Here is a 16,175-nt window from a genome sequence, read left to right as displayed (position 1 = left end):
AGATAAAATGTCCGCATCTGATTGGAACCTTGTAGATAACATGACTGCTTCTTCTGCCACAACAATGTCTTCCAAATGCAAGGTTAACCTTATTGCTAAATTCAATAACTTGTCAAAAAAGAAACCAGATCCACACATAAAAAAGACTGCTATTAATCAGAGTAACAGCACAATCTCCGATAGCCTAAAATCGGTACTAGCTAGAGGGCTGAATTTTGCTGTCACCCTCAAACACATCCCAGTGGATGATATAAAAACCCAGGTAGATGTAGCCCTCAAAGGCTTGGGACACATCCCTACAGACGTGGCAAGATTTAAAATTGCCACCATCTTTAAAAATGCTAAGAATCCTATTAATAACATCAGCAAGGACGAGCGCTCTGAACTCACCAAATTAAAAAATAGAGAGGACAAAGTCATCCTCTCAGCCGACAAGGGCAATGCTACAGTCATCATGGATAAAACCACATTCAGCAACATAATCCAGGACCTTCTTAATGATAGCAATTACACCAAAATCAACAAAGATCCGACCAACTGCCTGGCTTTAAAAACAAACAATATCATTACCAATTCGACTTCTCTAATCGAACCATTCAAGCAGTTCTCCCTAAAACCTTCTGCTAATAGACCACCCAGATTATATGGTCTTCCAAAAATCCATAAAGAAGATACTCTACTTCGACCCATCGTTTCCACTATCAACTCACCTCCCTACAAACTGGCCCAATTTCTGTCTGAGACCTTGCTTCCATTCACGGGCAAGACTACCTCAGCAGTATGAAACTCAGCTCACTTTATCTCTCTAATCAAAGGCATTTCACTGTCCCCAGATGATTTGCTCGTCAGCTTTGATGTAGTCTTTCTGTTCACCAAGGTTCCTGTACCTGACACCTTAGCAATAATTGAAGACTTGGTCCAACATGGACTGAATGCTGATGTACCAACTTTGGTTAGGAACTGCCTTACTAACACTTCCTCTTTGTTTTTTTCGGTAAAGTCACATATGGATAAAATAAAATAAATGACGACGTTTCGATCGCAACACAAGCGGTCGTCCTCAGGCGGAAAAAAAATGCATGCAGCAGTAGAAACGCTGAACCAGCACTTACTTCACCAGGAATGGTACTTTCTACAAACAAAATGAAGGTACCCACATGGGTCCCCCCTTATCACCAGTGATAGCGAATGTTTTCATGGAGAAATTTGAAACTGATGTCATCCAGACATGCATCCAACGTCCTTCCTTGTGGAAGAGATACGTAGATCACACTTTCGTCATTTGGCCACATGGCCTGCCAACATTGAATCAATTTCTCAACAACATAAATTCCATACACCCATCCATCAAATTCACCATGGAAGTGGAGAATGATGGTAAGCTACTAATTCCTGGATGTTTTGTTTGAGAAGAGACCTATCTAAAACCTAATTCCCACCACCATCCGGCGCAGAAGAATTCCCTCATCAAACCACTACACCATAGGGCCATTGCATTTGCAACCAACACCACCAAGCCAGTGAACTGGAACACGTACACCAGACTCTTAAGATGAATGGGTACTGGGACAGTATTATTCGCAAAGCTGTTTCTCCAACCATGTAGAAACAATCCACTGAGACGCCTATTAAGACCATCACTTTACCATACATAGCAGGTGTTACCAAAAATATTTCCAAAATCTTAAACAAACACAAGATCCAAGTCCGATTCAATACAGTACACAAAATCCGTGATCTAATCCCATCCTGACATGCAATATCCTGGAGTCGACAAACTGAGTTGTACCTGCGGTAGCAGTTACATTGGGAAAACGAATTGACATGTCGCGGACCGTGTTAGCGAACACAAGGCAGATCTGAAACATCGCAGAACCAATACCTCTGCCGTGTCTGACCATTGTTATAACGCTGTGGGCTCGCGTGATATTGTTTTTTTCCGAGACCAAGGTACTCTGCAAACCTTCAGGTAACTATCAAAGGTTTTTTCATGAAGCCATCCAGATATACAAACATAGACATAACTTCAACCGAGAAGATGGATACAAATTGAGCAATCATTCGATGGATGTTATTAACTAGGTAAAGCCTTAACTGGTTGTGGTTGTTTCCATCACACGCGCCAGGTACTAGTAGATTTTTCAGATTTACTTTCCCACCATGTCCCATACTCAGCTTACCACTTCTACCTCCGCCTACGTCCCCCCCCAGCCTCACTTCTTCTCCCCCTAGCGCTGACGCAGCTCCCCTCTCTCTCCCCCGCTTGCTCCTCCCCCCTTTCTTACCGATAACCTCTTGCCACAGCAGCTCTCTCACCTACTTCAGCATTTTATTATTGCTGTGGTTGTTCCACCTGATGAAGATTGATTGTGTTGCGATAGAAACGTCGTGATTTGTTTTATTTTATTTCTACCTAGGTGACATTACCGAAAGAGCGAATGAGTATAGATATTAGTTGTCAAACTTGATGATTTAAACGCGGATAGCTTCAGTGGTTTCCTAATATTGGAAGAGCATTCAAGATGGCCGCAGAAGCAATTCTGAAAGCGTTTGATGTTGTTTCAGTACTGAGGCCAGAGCACAGATAATTATCCCCATGCAACATGGCCACCATGAAGTCCCCCATGTAACATGGCAACCATGATGCAGTCTCTAATGCAACATGATTACCATATTCTTGGTTCTTTCGGTAAAGTCACGTAGAAGGGAAACAATAAAATAATAAAATAATGCAATTCTCACGACGTTTCGACTGCAACACAAGCAATCATCATCAGGTGTGAAAACCACAGCAAGAAAATTTCAATTTTTCTTGCTGTGGTTCTTGCTGTGGTTTTCACACCTGATGATGATTACTTGTGTTGCAGTCGAAACGTCGTGAGATTTTTATTGTTTTATATTTTTATAATTGTATTATTGCCCTTCTACGTGATTTTACCGAAAGAACCAAGAATATGAATCCCTGCAGCCACGAAAGCTTTAAATCAAAACATGATTACCATTAAGTCCCCCATGTAGCATTGCTATCTTGACATCACCCATACAATCACCATAAAATCTCTCATACACCAAAGGCACTGTGACGTCCCCCATGCAACATGGCCATCATGATGTCCCACTATTTACCATGGCCACTGTGACGTCCCTCATTACTGTTCTTACCTTTCGGCGATTTGCTACAGATGGAGCCGGTGCCGTCTGAGGACAGCGCACTCCACGTGGTGCAAGACGTGTCGTTACTCCGAGCCTCTCCAGCTCGGCTCATCTACACACACACAAAGACAAAGGTCCACCACATAGGCTTGATTAAGATGTTGGAGCAAGTGCAGAAGGCGAGCACTGAGCCAGCATCTCTGAGATCCTGGGCTCCACATTCAGGAGGGTCCTGCCGAGATGTTGTCGTTTCTCAGCATTGGAATATTTGGCCAATATCAGATGCCATGCTTGGATTAACAATGAAAGATGCGTGGATTTTGAGGTCACACGCAGGGATTGTTCAAATTGTTAAAGAGTGATTGGGGATCGGGCATGACGAGCCATGGCAAGGAGGGACAACAATGGCTGATAGTGAAGAATAATAACGGAGCGGCAGCCAAGGAAGGAAACACATCGGAGAGGAGAGCCACCAGAGAGATGGTGCGACAAAATCGGCACTTGGCGGATTATTCCATCACAGCATTTGAGGGGTAGCAAGGTCTCAGGGAGGAAGGCATTCTCATTCATCAGTGGATAGATAATAGTGCTGTAAATGCTCACGCGTAGACAGGCAGGCACACCAACAGGATCTCGGAGACACACTCTGATAGACATACACATACTCAGGCGGACAAGGAGAAGCACATCCAGGTATACAGGTAGGTGACAGGTAGGCACAAGTCGAGGGGAAAACACACGTCCACCCATATTTTACCACACGAGTTGAAGAGCCACACGTACCTCCATGGCAGCAACTTGCAGAGTAGGGTGCTCAGAGCTCACTGCGTTTCTCGCACGGTCCGGGTCTCTGCGTGGAGAGCGGGAGACGCAGGCGAGGGTCACACAAAACCGATGGTGTGCGACAATACTCATGTCTAAACACGCGTCATGTCACAATGCGGACTCTCATCATCAACACGGACTCACATCATCATCACAGACTCACAACCTCACCACTCACCCACAACACGAAACACAACAAAAACAACAAAGACCGCCATTTGCCACTAAGTAGCGGCAAATGCCAGGCCAGGTGCACTTTGAGACCACGTGAAATGCTGAAGGCTCACTGACAGGTCACAGGTCAGACCCAGGTGCCAAGAGTTGACTGACTGAGATGACTGTGCCAACGTGCTACATTTCAGCCGCCCAGGTCAAAGGTCGTTGTTGTGACCATCGCTCCTTTGTTCGGACACCAGCAACACCGCGACAAACACCACCACTAGTACCACCACTAACACCACTGCTAACACCACCACCACTAACAAAGACAGATCCCCCGTATAGCCTGAATATACTGTAGGGGCAATTTCTGCTAGCGAGCACCTATAAAGGTCGGCATGGCACACGAGGGGGTGGGTGGCTAACACCACGCCTGGCCACCTTTGTCTCCCTAGCGGCGATGTTTACACATCGTACCAGGTATTCATTTGAGGCTGAGTCTACCTAGGGGAGGCCCAGGACCGGTTCAGATAATCGTTACTGGTGTTGGTCGTGAGTGGAAATCGAACCCGGGTCGCCAGGTTTGTAGCGCAGCACGTTAACCGCTACACTACCGCTCCCCTCAACTAACACCACAACTAACACCAGCACTAACACCACTCCTAACACCACCACTAACACTACGAACCCTAAAAACACCACCACCAACATCAACTCCACCACCACCAACACCACTACCACTAACACCACCACCACTACCACCAATAATACCACCAATAATACCACCATCACTAACACGACCACCACTAATACCACCAACACCACCATCACTAACACCAGCAACAATACCTCGAACAACCACCACCACTAACACCACCATCACTAACACCAACACCACCATTATTAAGACCACAAACACCACCACTAACACCACCATCACTAACACCACCACCACTAATACCACCAACATTAACACCACCACTCCTCCTCATGCTAATACAGGACACCAAAGACAACGATCCTCATAGAGCCTTAACAGGCTGTAGGGGCAAGTGCTGTTAGCAAGCAGTACGTATGAAGGCCGGCACGGTAAACGAAGGGGTGGGTGGTTAGCACCACGCCCGACCGCCTTTGTCTCCCCAGTGGCGATGTTTACGCATCGCACCAGGTACTCATTTGAGACCGGGTCACTGCTACACACAGACTCACACAGACCCACACACACGTACACAGACTCACACAGAGACTCACTTAGAGAGACTCACACACAGACTCACATAGAAAGACTCACACCACCACCGCCACCACTCACCCACAGCTCGGTTCCACGCCTAACGGCCAAACTGCCAGGGGAAGCACGTGGCGCGAGACGCGGCGTGGTGTAATAGCCATTAGCTCCTCCCCCTCACCTAAGCTCCTCCCCCATGCTCCCTCTTTCCCCCCCTGCCCCTCCCCCTTCACAACCCCCCCCCCCAAGCATCCCCCCCCTCGCGACCCCCCTTGCCCCCCCTGGCAACCCCCGCCCATGCTCCCCCTCAAACCCCCCCCCCTCACGCCCCCATTGCCCACCCCCCTCCCCCCGCTGCTACTTACAGTCAGGCAGGGGGCGAGTGGAGGCGGCGCGCGCTGTGGATTGTGGGTGGCGAGCGGCTGATTTGGTTTCCCGCTCACGGCCACCGTCAGTGGCTCGCGAAAGCTTCTGAAGCGGCGGCTCGCTGGGCCTCCTCTACGTCGACTCAGCCTGAAGGTGAGAACCTCGCGCGGTGTGCACACATCAGCAGTGGCGGCGGTGGTGGGGGGAGACAGAGGAGGAGGCGCCTGGCCCACAGCCGTCACGTCCTAGACGCCTGCTGAGTTCACGGCGCTGCTTCAAGCAGAGCCCGGCCCTGCTGCTGCTGATGATGAGGCGCTGACGGTGGAAACCGGCCCCAGAGTGGCCCTCGTGTTGAGCCATAGCTGATGAGAGGCACTCCCAGACTGCCGTGTGTTTTTATCCCTGGAGGGACGGGTTTGTTGTGGATGCGAATCGCCTGCTGCTGGAAAAGGCATCCACTAGAGGCCGCTATATAGAGGTATTTGGTCTACTCTTCCACGCTGGTCCGGACGTGTTGGAGCAAAGTGGCCATGCCCACACTTTACCCCACCACACGCAGGGCGTTAGCTCGCTGGATTTGCAATGCAGAGGTGCAGGTTAGATTTCATTCCCACTCACACCCACCGACACTCACTCAGCCACCCACTCAGCCACTCTCTGGGCATCTATGAAAAAGAGCTTCATAGCTCATCGGATTCCTCCAGCAAAAACATACTGATTCTCACCCACCCACTCAGCCATTCACCCACCCACTCTGGCACTCATCCACTCACCAATTCACTCAGCCACCCACTCGGCCACCCACTCAGCCACCCACTCTCTCACCCACTTCGTCACCGGTCACCCACTGCCACCCACCCACTTGGTCACCGGTCACCCACTGCCACCCACCCACTTAGTCACCGGTCACCCACTGCCACCGGTCACTCACTCTGCCACCGGTCACTCACTCTGCCACCCACCCACTCTCTCACCAACCCACCGACTCTCTTGCCAACCCACCGACTCTCTCGCCAACCCATCCACTCACCCACAGGGAGACACAAGGAGACAAGGGGACCCACATGGTGTGAGAGTGTATCAGCATCATTGTGGTTGTTGTGGTGGTTATGTTGGTTGTTATGGTTGTGGTGGTTATGGTTATATTTGTGGCAGTAGTGTTTATACTTGTGGTTATGTAGCTGGTGGTTATGATTATATTTGTGGTTACGGCGATTATGGTCGCAGTGATTGTGATTATATTTGTTGTGGTTATAACCCGCGATGTATTTCGTCGAGGATGGATGCCGCCGCGTGCAGGAGTTGGGCGAGGCGGGAGTGAGCCACCTGAAGCGCCCTCTCCGACGGTGGTGAGCCGCCGGGCGGCCGGGCAGTGAGCAAGCTCGGCCGTCGTCGCTTCTCCTCCCCCTTCCGGGGCTGCCAACCCCAGTGGTGTTGAGTCGTCCTCCTCTTCCACTGGAGCCCTGGTACGAGTTTTTCTTCGCGTCTCCATTATAGCGATTCATCTTACTATTTGGCTACTTCTGACGCCAGTTGTAGTGGGTGGAACGGAGAGCGAGACTTCTTACCGAAAGAACCAAAGAGTATGAACTTATATGGTTTATTTAACCTATTTTTAGTGGTTTGCTACCATTCCCTTTGCACTCCTATCGTTTTTGTATTGTTTGTTGTGACGTTATGACCCCGTGCCCCCTACTGGCACATCTTTGATCAAAGAGCTTTATAGCTCATTGGATTCCTCCAGCACAGAATCAATACCGATTCTGATGAGACCGGAACGAACACGTTTGAATCGAATCGCGTACTTCGCTTTACTAAAATAGTTGTGGAATCGATTCTTGTGGAATCTGTTCTCGTGGAATCGAATCATCGATATTAATTACAGAGATTCACCATCGATATTAATTACAGACATTAATCAACGACGTCGCTAGGAGTATCGTGGTGCCGCTCTGCAAACCTTCGGGCTACTATCAAAGGTTTGTTCATCAAGCCATCCAGATATATAAACACAGACATAACTTCAACCGAGAAGATGGATACAAATTGAGTAATCATTGGAAGAATGTTATTAACCAGGTAAAACCTTAACTGCTTTATGGTGTTGCCTTAACTTTCCGCATCTCTAATTTCTTAAGCTTCCCACTCCCAGCCCCGCTCTCTTCAGCACTCCTCTCCTCATACCCCCCCTCTCTATCTCTCCTCCCTGATCCTCCCCCCTTCTCTTACCTATATAGTCTCTTGTTTACAGCAGCTCTTTTGCCCACGTCGGCAATTGTTTCTTGCTGTGGTTTGTCCCACCTGATGATGGACGCTTGTGTTGTGCCCGAAACGTCGTGATTTAATTTATTTTATATTTTATGCCTATGTGACTTTACCGAAAGAACCAAAGAGTATAGCCCAAGAGAGTTTGTGTAGGTTGGAGCGGTAGTGTAGCACAGTAGGGGGCACAGGTGGTGCATCGGCCAGTCATCTCAGTCAAGCAACCAATGGCAACCTGGGTCTGTCTGTCTGTGACCTCCTGCTGCCAGCGGGCGTTCGACGCTTCATGTGGCCTTAACCTGCACGTAGCCTGGCACGAGCGCCGTGGTGACATCTCCACCACTTCGTGGCGAATGGCGGTTGTTGTTTATGGTCGTCTCGCGATTAGCACTACGCTGCACTACTAACCCAGCGACCCGAGTTCAATTCCCGCTCACGGCCAACACTGGTGACGATTCCGTTCCTGGGCCTCCCCTTGGTCAACTCAGCCTCAAATGAGTACCTGGTGCGTTGTGTAAACATCGCCACTGGGGAAATTAAGGCGGCCGGATGTGGTGCTGGCCACCTACCCCCCTTCGTGTATCAAAGGTGCTGCTCGTTAACAGCACTTGCACCCGACAGTCCTGTCGAAGGCTACATGGGGGATCTTTGTCTTTGTTTGGTGGTGCAGCTGAGGAGGCGCAACTGCACGGCGAGTACCTCTACCGCAAGGCGCCGGAGGCCAAGAAGGTCCTCGTAGAGGAGAAGGCGCAGCTCAAGAGGGCGCTCGATGGTAACGGGCGGCGAGACGGATCTAGAGATGGGCTCGCGACGACAAGACAGACGAGAGACAGCGAGACAGACTAGAGACGTTGAGACACGCAAGACAGACTAGAGACGGATCTAGAGACAATGAGACACGCAAGACGGACTAAGATGGGACAAGACGGTCTGACAATACAGGCGAGAAGACAACCGCGCGTTGGAAAGCGTTTCCGAATGAATCCATGCGTGCGCATGATTTTTCTTCCTTGTTAATTCTCCCCTGCCCGCCCCCCACCCACTGCCCCCTGTCCCCCTGACGTCGTCACCGAAGAAAACCTGGTGCTGCCTACGGACCTGCGGTGGGAGGCGCTTGAACTCCAGAAGGCCGTGGAGTTCGACCAGGGAGGGGAGGGTGATCTCACATCCCTCACCATCACGTCTCCTCGCATCTCTCTCTCTCTTCCTTCCCGCGAGACTCCCGAGGCAGAGGGATAAGCGTCGCGCGTCTCCGCCCACTAGACACGCCGAGTCGGCGCGCATCCCCGGCTCGCCGTCGGTCCTTCCTGCCAAGCGGTGGCACCGTGTTTTGCCGCGGAGGTTCGCGGTTCGAGAACGGCGGGCCCTCAACCCCCCCCCCCCCACCGGTTTAATGGGTTTAATGCCGCAGTTGCGTTGACCGTAAATACTGCACGGCGATTGCTTCCCAAGTGGACTTTGAAAAATCCCGTGGCGTGAACGTGGAAAAAGAGTCGGCCGTGTGTGTGTGATGGCTGGCGTAAATTTTTGTGGAATGTCAAATGAAGGCCGTGGTCACCACATAACGTGTGCTTCTGGAGCAGTCTTCCTTCTGGAGCGGTCTTCCTTACAATATTAGGAAGCCACTGGAGCTTTGCACTTTTAAATCATCGTCTAGATTGACAAACTCATTTCTTGAGAACTACTTTTTGTGGTTAGTTTGTCACACTTCCGATTACCACGGTTGGCTACGTGCTGTAACAAAGAGGTTTAACATGCACTGACGCACTCATTCACTCACTCATCATTTTACTCAATTTACCCACTCACCTGCCATATCACCCACCCACTCTTGCAATTGGGACTCATCCAGGTCTCATTATTGCTCAGCTCGCTACACAAAATCAACGCGATCACTGCAGAGTGATATTCTCAACCATTCCTGGTCGCTCCTTCCATCCATCCACCCACACACACACCTTCACTCACCTGCACGGTGAAGTATGGCAAATGATAACCTACCCTCTCCGTCCCCCCTGCCCCATCTACCACCTCTTTCTATCCACCCCCCCCCCCCCCCCGTGTCAGTAGGAGTGAGCAGCCACATGGATGACGAGTACCGCTGAGCCGGCGTGAAGGACCCACACATCATGGCGACGACCTCACGCGACCCCAGCTCCCTCAAGCAGTTCATCAAGGTGCGGGCACGGGGTCACAGGGGCTACAGGGTTTGGGGTCACACGAGGAATGTGGGTCCTCGTGTATTGCATGTGTACAAGTGCGCAAAGACAGATGTCCCCCATATAGCCTTAACACGCTTTTGGGACAGGTGCTGTTTGCGAGGGTGTAGGTGGCTAGCACCACAACTGGCCACCTTTATCTCTCTGGTAATGATGTTTAAACACCGCACTAGGTTCTCATTTGAGGCTGAGTTGATCTAGGGGAGGCCCAGGACCAGTTGAGATAATCGCCACTAGTGTTGGCCATGAACGGAAATCAACCTCGGGTCACTAGGTTTGTGGGGCAGCATGCTAACTGCTAAATTACCGCACACACACACACACGTGTTCTCTATCGGCTTTAGAATCAGTTCCTTGCACCTCACACAAGTCGTGTCGACCAATCATCGGGCTTGTGCAGTGTGAGACAACTCGCATCCGTTGAGTTAACCAGAAGAAATCTGGTTGTTGATGAAAGGTGGAGGCTGTGTGGGGGGGGGGGGTCGTAAGTGGTGGAGCGTTGGACACTTTGGTTTGGTGCATGCAGCTTTTGTCAACTTCATTCCTCGCGATTCAGTCCGCCTTTTCGCGATGACCGATCCCTTCCATTCATCGAAAATGTATCTACTGTAGCACTACGCACGGTCGGTGGTCACGGAAAGATGTACCATTGGGGGCGCCACTGTGGCGAGATGTTAACTCCCTCACCTGGTATCCATGAGGTCGCAGGTTCAATCCTGACCCTGATGCCTGCTGTATATTTGGAGTTGCGTGCCTCTTTCCGAGGAGTCGCGTGGATTTCTCTCCAGGTCCTCCGGTTTTTCCCTCCGCATTTAGAATCGACGTCCGTTTAAGAGTATTTGGCTGCTATAAATTTCCACATGACGATAAGCCACTTAGTTGAGCTATGATTTGTGGCCAGGTCGCTTCTGGAAAAGAGCTGCATAGCTCAGTGGGCCTTACCTGGTAAAATATAAATAGTAAAGTTTTTCCAATGGTGCATCCCAGTTGTGCCACCACGGGGTTTGGCGACCCCGTATACTGGCACGGCTCGGCTCAGCTTCCGCAATGGAAAAAACAAACAACACAACCCGAGTCGGATACAGTGGGGGGGCGGGGAAGTGGGGGGGGCAAAAGCAGCGTGGCCGGGACGGACGCCAGTGGGCAGAGCGGACTCGGCATGTGACCGGTTGCTGTCTTGTTAGCACACCACCACCACCACCACCGCAGGAGAAGAAGCTGATCCTGCCGAACGCTCAGCCGATGAACCACGGAGGCCACAAGCTGCAGGCGCTGGTGTGGGCGTGCTGCGCCAACGCCGTCAACGACTTCATCGTCCTGCATGAGCACCGCGGTATGCCAGGCACGCGCACGCACCGCAGTCGACAAAGCTCCCCCGTGTAGCCTTTAACAGGCTGTCAGGGCAAGTGCTGTTTGCCGAGCGACCTACGAAGGCCGGCAGGGCACACGGCGGGGTGGGTGGTGTGGTCATTACCGCATCTGGCCCCTTTTGTCTCCCCACTGTCGATGCTTGGACACACCGGAAGTCGAAGTCAGGTCACCGGATTTGTAGTGTGATGAGATAGCCACTCCGCTCCCGCTCCCCGGTGTGATGCATGGTGTGACGTGTGTGATGCGGTGCAACAGACGGGGGATGGAGGTGTATTTAGCTGTGCGTACGATGTGCGGTGTGTAGTATGACGCTGCAGACGGGGAATTGTGGTGTCTTAACTGTGTATGTGGTGTGATGTGGTATGATGCCGCTGATGGAAGGGCAGTGTGTTTAACTCTCCAGTACAGTCTGTGTGACACCTGTGGTGTGTCTAACTTTCCGGCGTGCTGTTCATGTGACACGTGGTACGATGCCACGGTGTACTTGACACTCTCGAGCGTGGTGATGCGGCACGACATCCGGACGTGGACATGATGTCCGAGGCATTCCCACACCTCGTGATGCACAACTTCACGTCGCGACTCGGAAAGAGGGTGCGTGCGGGCACCGTGCCAGTCTCACTCACATCTTCCTCCCCCATCCCCAAAGCACAAAGATCCCTCGTATAGGCTATAACCCTTTCTCATTTCCATGATGTACATATACGTCGTCGAAACGGAACCGTAAGAAAAACTCAAGTACGTCTTCTGACCTGAAGACATACCGAGGCTCCCATAAGACCATGCGGGAGGGCGTGTGGCACAGTTTTGTTCCATAGAGTGCCGGTCGTGTCACTACGGTTCTCTGCGGTGAGGGCAACGCCTTTTAAAAACAGCAGCGCTACGCCTCTATAAATAAAATTAACGCCGAGCCGCTCGCGTGTACCGAGCTTCAGCGGTGGACGTGACACCTACCACCCGGCAACTTGCAGATGTCTTGGAATGGGAAAGAGTGAGCAGACTTTTGGGCCAGGTGCTGTGTGTCCGCCTGTATATTCGGAGTTTGCATGTTCTCCTCCTGGTCACTTTGATTTTTCTCCGGGTCCTCCGGGTTTTTCCCTACACATTTAGAAACTTGAATTTCGAGTATTTTGCTGCTATACATATTTATGTGAAAAAGAGCTACATAGCTCAGTGGTAAAATAAAAATAGTTTCGTTTTACTTTAGTTTTCGAGCAACAGCACAGAGTTTTTATTTAACGCCATCTCTGAAGCTGAAGGCGCGTAATGTTGTTCATTTGTTAATGCATCCGCAGTTTTAAACAGGGTGGCCGCTGGCCTCTAACTGGCAAACGTCTGCGAGGACGCGTAATGAGAGTCCAGCGCGGTCCGTGTGACTTGCCGCGACCCCTCCCGTGACTTCTGTGCCCCCCCCCCCCCTCCCAACAGGCACAACGTCTACAAGCGCGACGGCAAGGACATCGAATTGAAGGAGGTGGGACCGTGATTCGAGATGGAGCGTAAGTCTGCCTGACACATTGTTACTCGTCTCCACTTTACACCCCAGCAGAGGCGGTGGAAATTCCACATTCCTTGTGGACTTCCCTAGGAAGTGGTTGTAAATTTTATCGACCCCTGAGAGGATGATGGGCTGAATGTAAGAGTCTAGCCTCGGGCTAGGTGGCCCGCGGGTGACTTGTAGAGCAAATCGGAACTTGAGTCGGTGGGGTCGCTGCTCTGGTCGCATTCGCTGTACCGTGACCCGACTCGCATTCCCCCACCCCGGATGCGATGTGTAAATTCAAATATGATCGGACGTAATGCTGGCCACCCACACCCACCCCTTGGTGTGCCGTGCTGGCTTTCCTACATGCTAACACACGAACAGCGCTTTTCCCACGCCGTCTGTTAAAGGCTGCATGGGGGGGATCTTTGCTTTTGTGTGTCGCGCAGTCTACGAGATTAAACTGGGCACGCTGGACAACGCGGCCACCGCCGAGGTGGAGTGGCCTTGGTGACCGTACATGAACACGGCGAAGAAGAGGAAGTTCCTGAGCGTGGAGTGAGGGGGGCGACTTCCCCCCCCCCCACGGGCCTGGGGGGAGGGGCATTGGGGGGGGGGGTTGTCCCTGGAAAGCCGGAGTTGGAGTCGAACCTCGCGGCGCTCTCCGCCGAGGCTCGAGACGTTGAGGAGAGGTCGCCGCGTGGATAGGGCAGTGCGTGAATCGCTGTTCCAACCCTCGTCACACACGCGCATCATACGCGTCACACTCACATTGCGGATGTACATTTATCAAACACAAACATGCACATCGTCGCATGCGTCGCACACAGAAGCACACAATTGCACAAAAAGACAAAGGTACTCCGTATCGCCGTTAACAGATTGCTGGGGCAAGTGCTGTTAACGGGTAGCACCTATGATGGCCGGCATGGCACAGAAGTGGTTGTGTGGCCAGCCCCACGTCTGGCTGCCTTTGTCCTCCCCAGTTTTGCGATGTTATACACACCACACTACGTACTCAGATGGCTGAGTTCGTAGTGCGCTAACTGCTGCACCACCGCTCCCCAAACAGTGTACATACACGTGTACACAAAACGAAACATTAACATTTATTTAAGTAACAAAAAAGAAAATACCAAGTCAGGCAGATGGAGAAAGTGGCGTGTCGCCGTGCACAGCAACGCTCTCGTAGCTACTCGCCTAGGGTGGGAGCTCTTGGCTTCAATGCCACCCGGGATGTTTAGATGTGAAAACCTGCCATAAATAATATTTTTGGGAAGTCACAAGCGCCTTAAGTTGCATCTCATCTCGACCATTTTAATGGGCTGTATAGCTCTGTTTCAGGAACGACCGGGCCACAAATGAAAGCGCTATAAAGTGGCTTGTCACGCAGAAATATATAGCAGCCAAATACTTTTAAACGCATGTTTCTAAATGTGGAGGGAAAAACCGAAGGACCCAGAGAAAAATCCACGCGGTCACGGGGAGAACATGCAAACTCCAGATATACAGGCGTCGGGATTTAACCCACGACCTCTATACCAGGCGAGGCCCCAAGGTGAATCAGCACTTGGCCTGCGAGTGGGTATTATTAGTCTGTCAGTAGGGGGTAATGATTCCGGATTTCAGTCTCAATTGAAACTGAAATCTGGAACACTTTTGTCATATTTTGCTCGTATAAGTGTGTTCATAAAATACAAGTTTGGTCATTGAGAGAGTTATAAATGTCCTATACGCATTTCATGTTTATTGTGTTTATTGTATTTAATGTATGAAGAAAATACAATTTTGTATATGCTACAGTATGTTTCACACGTTATTCAGTGACACTGCATATGACGGGCAATGTTTGGGGCAATCGGCCTTCAACATGGAAAATACATCGAGGCCACATGACCCGTGGCCACCGCCACTTCAACCGTGGCCCCACCACTTCAACCGTGGCCCCATTGGCACGTTGATGTGTGGCTCTGCCTTCACCTATGGTGAGAATGAGACCAGAAAAATTACAGGAGGCCGACTCCATATGAGTCCGTCACGCTCTGGATCTCGCTAATGGGACGTCGGATGAAAATAAAACATGGAAGCGACAAGTTTCTTCTCTGGCGAGGACATTCCCACAAGATTGCCGCCTTTCCCAATTAATGGAATTTGCCCCAACATCACCCTGATCCAAACCAGCGGGAGCTGAAATCTTCCAGAAGGTTCAGGATTTATTGGTGCAATCGTTCGGATGTTGGTGTCCGCATGGACTTGCATTTAAAACCCCCGGTCCGCTTGACGTCTTTTAAACAATACCTGTGGTCGGGTCCGCTCCCCCACCTTTCTATCCCCTGCTTTTTTTTTATATAACCGGTGTAGTATATGTTGACGGTGTGTGCGTGTATCACAACGTGATGTAACCGGGCCCTCGAATTGCCTCAAGAAATGAATAAACAACACCTGTCGCTTTGCTGTTGTGATGTCACCACGAGGCGCCGAATGACGGTGGGACGGCGTCGTCGCACTCGTCGAGTGGACAAGGGCTCCGTGAAATGACGGTGCGGATTGCGCCAAGCGTATAGAGGTCGCTGATTGCGCGCCCCTGTGGCTCGACCACTCGTGGGTCCACCTCAAAGTTCCTGTGCCCATTTGAACCTCATTGCCTGCGATGATGCTGCTGCTGCCGTGGAAGAACACATGTGGCGCCCTCTTGTCTCTCCATGTTGTCTTTCACGTCCCATCGCAGTTTTCAGGTCACTTGATGTTTACAGCCTCCGGTAAGGAGGCAGTGAGGTTCAGCCGCTCGATTTTTCTTCCTTTAGTGCACAGTACCGTACACGGATACGGGCACAGTACGACACCGTAGCTTTATTGATTGTTCAACAAAAAAGACCATCCCTCGCCCAATCTAGTTACCTATACGGTGTAATATATGGCGAGACATTTGTTAACGTAAAACAAATGGAACTGTAATGCTGAAAATTATACTCCATGAAACTCGGGGTTTTATGGAGTATCTGAGGGCTTCTCAACGCTTCATGCCTCACCCCCACTGATGCCCTCTTCTCCCCACTCCTACTACTGACGATTGTATGTAGGGTGTGTAGGCATTTACTTCCGACTGTTG

General features: G+C 50.8%; 1 long non-coding RNA gene across 1 annotated transcript; it reads left to right on the top strand.

Moving 5' to 3' along the window:
- Nucleotides 1-5,652: 5,652 nt before the first annotated feature.
- Nucleotides 5,653-15,518, top strand: LOC142922701 (uncharacterized). Its single transcript, XR_012940245.1, has 8 exons — nucleotides 5,653-5,884; nucleotides 7,010-7,197; nucleotides 8,664-8,765; nucleotides 9,069-9,334; nucleotides 10,064-10,170; nucleotides 11,397-11,545; nucleotides 13,012-13,082; nucleotides 13,516-15,518. It is a non-coding gene; the product is annotated as an uncharacterized LOC142922701 (long non-coding RNA).
- Nucleotides 15,519-16,175: the final 657 nt, after the last annotated feature.

The sequence above is a fragment of the Petromyzon marinus genome, unplaced genomic scaffold (assembly GCF_048934315.1).
Source record: "Petromyzon marinus isolate PM22_M1 ecotype Great Lakes invasive population unplaced genomic scaffold, UKy_Petmar_22M1.pri1.0 PM_Scaffold_14, whole genome shotgun sequence".
Classification (NCBI taxonomy): domain Eukaryota; kingdom Metazoa; phylum Chordata; class Hyperoartia; order Petromyzontiformes; family Petromyzontidae; genus Petromyzon; species Petromyzon marinus.
This window is presented reverse-complemented; position numbering and strand designations above follow the sequence as displayed.